Source organism: Cryptomeria japonica, chromosome 11 (genome assembly GCF_030272615.1).
Source record: "Cryptomeria japonica chromosome 11, Sugi_1.0, whole genome shotgun sequence".
Classification (NCBI taxonomy): Eukaryota; Viridiplantae; Streptophyta; class Pinopsida; order Cupressales; family Cupressaceae; genus Cryptomeria; species Cryptomeria japonica.
Window position 1 is genome coordinate 131,976,028 of NC_081415.1, and position 6,013 is coordinate 131,982,040.

Genomic DNA, 6,013 nt, shown 5'->3' on the forward strand with positions numbered 1-6,013 from the left:
AATTCAAGCAAGTGGTGCTTCCGGGGGGCTACTTATTATATGGAAACCTCCTATGGTACAAATTGAGAGGGTAGCTTTCAGATAAAAATTGGCTGAGGCCATAGACATGGGACCCTAGATATCACTCCATCCAAATTTTTCCTTCATGTTGATTAATTTCTAGGGTCCCATGTCTATGGCCTCGAAGTGCACCTTTTGGTTAGATTTGGATGGAGTGATATCTCAAATCAGAATGAGAACGTATTCATTGGAGGGGATCTCAATGCCATCAGATGTTTGAAAGACAAAAGAGGTGGTCTAATTAGGCTTGGTAAATCCCAACAAGAATTCAATGATTGGGTCGAAAAAAATGGCCTCCTTATGGTGGAATCAGGGAAAGCATCTATACTTGGAACAATAGGAGACTAGGTTTTAGCAACATTGCACAAAAAATAGATAGATATTTTTGGATGGGGGACTTCTCCTCCTTCCCTTTCTCTCTGGAGTGCAAAGTCTTGTCGTGCTTGGGGTTAGACCACTATCCACTCACGTTAAATTTTTAGGGAGCTTCCAACTTGTCAAAACCACCTTTTATATTTGAGAATATGTGGATGAAGGATCTGAACTTCCTACCTCTTATAGACCAATGGTGGAAAGAAGGTATTTTTGAAGGCTCGAGACTTTACTATTTTGTTTCAATACTGAAGTATATCAAGAGGAAATTGCTAGAATGAAATGTCGAACACTTCAAAAACATATTTGAATCAAAAAGAAACTTAGAAACCCAACTGGAGGAGTTGAATGATCAAGGATGGTATATTTCAAGAAGAATTCATTAAGGAAAGGAAGCGATTAGCAGAGTATGAAGATATTCTTTCTAAAGAAGAAATCTTCTGGAAACAAAAGTCAAGAGAGGGATGGCTTCAAGCTGGAGATAAAAACACTAAATTTTTTCATAATGTCACTAAACAAAGAAGAAATATAAATAGAATTTTCAAATTGGAGGGTCAGGGGAATCAGCTCATTGAGGATCCACAGGCTATTCAGAATGAAATCATATGATTCTTCAGTAACTTGCTAAATAATGATGAAGGGTTGAACTTAAGGGAACAAAGCAAGCTTCTTTCATTCATTCCCAAATTTATCACAAATGATCAAAATAGGCGGCTAAATGAAAGCATTTCAATGGAAGAAGTTTCTATGGCCCTCAACCAACTTCCTTCTGAAAAAAAATCCTAGGCCAAATGGTTTCCCCACTGGTTTTTTCAAAAAGTGCTAGCACGTAATAGGGACAGACTTAGTGGCAACTTTAGAGACCTCAAGAAAATCTGGAAATATTCTTTAAAAACTCAACAATACCTTCATAGCCCTAATTCTGAAGAAAGAGAAAGTTGTAAGATTGGGGGATTTCGGACCAATCTTCCTCTGCAACACTATCTATAAAATACTTTCCAAGGTAATGACTAATAGACTTAAACCACTTATGGACAGTATCATTTTAGAAGAACAAACACGGTTTGTTCCAAGGAGATCAATATTAGATGGGTTGATTGTTGCCAAAGAGGCCTTCCATACTCTTCAAAACATAAATAAAATTGGGATGACCACAAAATTGGACATATAAAAGGCATATGATAATGTAGACTGGCATTTTTTATGCAAGATAATGCAAGCTTTCGACTTCAACAATCAATGGATCAACTGGGTTTTTGAATACATCTCAACACCAAAATTTCAATTCTGATAAATGGGAAACCTAAAGGCTATTTTTCATCCTCCAAGGGAATCAGACAAGGAGACCCAATGTCTCCTTTTCTCTTCATTATAATGGCAAAAGCCTTGAGTAGAGCTATTAAAGATATGTGAAACCGAAAGTTAATAGAAGGAATCAAGATTACTAGAAACTTCATTACCACACATCAACAATTTGCAGATGATAATCTTTTGCTAGGAGTAGCCAAAGCTAAAGAAGCAAAAAAATTCTAAAGCCTCCTAACTTCATATGATAAAGCCTCAGGTCGGATTGTTAATAGGGAGAAATCAAAAATCTATTTTTTCTTAACCCCTCAGCCAATAGAAAGAAGAATCTTAAAAACTCTTAATTGTAAGAAGGGTAATCTATCATGTATCTATTTGGGAATACCAATAGACAAAGGTTTAAAGAATTCAAAATTGTGGGACCCTTTGAAATAAAAAATGGAGTAGAGCATCAACTCATGGAAAGGTAAATGGCTCTCATGGGTTGGTAGATTGGCTATGCTACAGGCAATTATTTCAACACTTACCATTTATCTCTTGTCATAAATGGCATTGACAGTAGGGATGAATTCTTTTATCATTTAAAAAATGAGAATTTTTTTGGCAAAACACAAAGGAGAAGCATAGAATAACTCTAATAGCTTGGGATAAAATTTGTAAACCAAAGGCTTCAGGTTGTTTGGGGATTTGTAATCAACAACTTCAAAATCAGGCATTGGAGGCTAAACTTGTCTGAAAAATGATAAAGGATCCAAAAGCAAGATGGGTGAGATTAATGCAAGCCAAATACATCGTGGATGGAGAATCAGGAAATTTCATGAGAGTAAGTAATCCACTAAGGGATCAAGGATCTGGAATTTTATACTCAAGAGTAGGTTCCTAGTGGTAGATTTTATTTCTTGGGATGTTCATGATGGCTCTTCATGCCTATTTCAAGAAGACTCTTGAGGTGGTTACCCAAGTTTAGATAGCTTAATATCAATTCAAAACACAAGAGCTTGGCTAAAACAAAATTGGGGTATCCATATCAGAGATTATGTAGTATTTTCAAAGGAGGATTCTACTTTTGGATGGTCTTGGAAGAGCTTCGAAAGTCTCCCTCTCCCTTCTAATGAAATTGATCAGCTACTAGAGACCATCAAGAATAGGCAGTTGGTTTTTAGAAATGGTCAGGACTCACTTATATGGACTCCTTCTAAATTAGGTCAATACAATGCCAAGGAAGGTTATTATCTTCTAGCTAACCAAGCTTAAAATAGTGACTTAGCACTCCCACAAAAGCTCTTTTGGGGCAGTAAACTAATACCAAAAGTCGGTTTTTTTGCTTGGCTAGCAACTAAAAAGAAAATATTAATAGCTGAGAAATTCAAGAAAATGGGCTTTGAGGGCCCTTCAAGGTGTTAATTTTATCAGATTTGAGAATGCTAAAGGTTATTTTATTTATCAAAGTACTTCTTTTATCATATATTGATTTGATCTCTTTTTAATATAAGCAAGTAAGAAACAACAATCAGAATTTATGATTTGTATTTCAATGAATATGTAAAAGCAATGTTCGTTTTTTTTGTGTAGGTCGATTGGTTCAATATTTCTGATTTCTATATTGTCCCTTAACCGCAGCTATACACCATATATACAATGGTGTGGAAGCATGCCTCTATGTGGAATAGCATCCACGTAGAGACACGGAGACATGTCTCCACGAACCCGTGAGGGTTAGACCGATAAACATTAAAGGCAATACGCTAAGATGCAAGATGGTATAATTAACCAATTCGACTTTAAGTCGACTAATGTTTGTCAAGCGATTAAATGTAACAAGTCGATTATATCGACTATTGGTTTTAATAAACATATTTAATAATCAGCTTTTTCTTTATTACAAAAATGTATGTATATATTATATATACATATATATCAATAATGTAAATCACAAACATTATTGTATATATAGATATATAGATACATATATACATTTGGAATATATATTAATATATGAGTATTAAATCCAATCATCAATTACAAATACTTCAATGACAATACATATAAGCTAATTTAACATAACTTGCAGGATAAAGCAACTATCAAATGATTAAGACCTATTGGCCACTTAAGCATTTGATTTTGACGATCAGAATTATCTGACCGAAGCTACACAACATTAACACAAGGTGCATCCTTTGCAAAGCATAGGAGGAAACTGTAGATCATCTCCTTCTCAAATGCCCTTTCTCAGCCAAGTGTTGGAGATGGGCATGTGCCAAGCTAGGGAGGATCACTGCTCTTCCCAATGATATTGTCTTTGTCTTCCAAGGTTGGCCAATTAGATCAAATGATGGTCTACTTAGTCCTCTATGGGAAATCAACCCTTCTAGCCTCATATGGGAAGTATGGAAAGAGCACAACAGGAGATTTTTTTACAACAAAGCAAGGAAATTAGAATCAGTCCTCAATTCCATTGAAATCTCAATTGTGGAGAACCTCAACTGTAAGTTAGCATTTAATTCCAACACCAAAAAAGATTTCATAGATTGGGATGGTAGGATTAGATTCAGATGGAATGGTATTAATGTCCCTCCATGTATAGGAAAGAAGGATCTAGAAATAAACCAAGCTGTTTGGAGCCACCCAAGATAAGATGGCTAAAATTAAACCTCGATGGTGCATCGAAAGGCAACCCAAGCCCTTCTGGTGTTGGATGCATTATCAGGGACCACAAAGGAATCATTAAAGGCAAATTAGCTATCTCCATTTTCCACCTAATACCAATAACATTGTTGAATTCAATGCTCTCCTTCTAGGCCTCATTGAATGTTCCAAGAGAGGAATTAAGAATCTTGAAGGGGACTCCACAGTCATTATCAATGCTATCAGAACTACAAGAACCCCCAGCTAGAGATTGCAAGCATTGCTGGAAAAAATCTTATCAACTTTGGAAATATTTGAAAACTTTTCTTGCAGGCATATCTACAAGGAAGTGAACTCAGAAGCATAACTTATTTCCAAATCAGCATCAGATGGGATCGATATGAGATGGTGGGTGGACAAATTTAAGGAATCAATGATGATTCCCTTCTAAGTGACCTAGTAGTATTTAACTTGGCTTTTAATTTGAAGGCAGACCATTAGACTCTTTTTCTTCTGCCACAGTCAAACATTGCAAGGAGGTATCTAGAAGAGTAAAGTTCATGCTTAGACAAAAATGAGTATTTTAGGGACAACACCCAAATTACTTCTAGATTCATGGTCTCATTGCTAGACGATCGTATCTCTAAGGAAGAGGTAAAAGCGCTGGTAATCCATCTATTTGAGCCAGATATAATGGTTGGTCTAGATAAAGTTTTAAGGAATGCATTACATGGTACCAGTATACTGCAGCTTGGGGACCTAAAATTATTAAGACTCGGGAGAAACGATCACCCTCTACCCCTTTCTCTTGGATCTTAAGGGCCCAGCCCTTATGAGACATGGGGTCGTTATTGTCGTGGCGCACAGGTATCTAAAATGCAAGTTCTTATTAGATAATGTTGAAGACCTAGATAGGGAGGATGAGTTCAGGGATTTTGACATATTAAATAGCTTTCGTATTCCTAAGGAAGAGAATGAGTCTCCCCATTCAAGTGGAGATGAACCAGTTGGCCCACAGAGACGTTGTGGATGTGGACGAGGTCATGGTCGTGGTCGTGGTCGTGGTCGTGGTCGTGGTCGTGGTCGTGGTCGTGGTCGTGGTCGTGGTCGTGGCGTGGTCGTGGTCGTGGTCGTGGTCGTGGTCGTGGTCGTGGTCGTGGTCGTGGTCGTGGTCGTGGTCGTGAACAACATAGCCCTCACCTTGGTCTCCTGCCTAGGGATTGAATTTTCTAGAACAAAAATGAAAGATATGAACATTTTTTCCTATTTTGACTTTGAATTTTTTGAATAGTCTTTAAGAAAAATTTGTATGAAGACAGTATGATGATAATCTCCTAGTATGGAAGAAGATAGGATGATATTTGTAATAGCTTTTGATGAACTTTCCTGAAATTTTGTGGGATGAGAAATAGCTCTCATCAGGTATAATGTCCTCATTTTGAATTTTCTAGTTCAAGGGAAGGCCCAAAAGGGATAGCAAACTGTTAATCTCCATGTATGTATAAAACATTTACTCCTTAATATTAATATATCCGGCTCTGTCGTTTATCAACCCAAAAAAAAAAACATTTCAAGGAACAAAAATGACTAATAACAACAAGAAAAATATAATTTATCTCTATTATATTTTATTTTTAAAAATAATAAA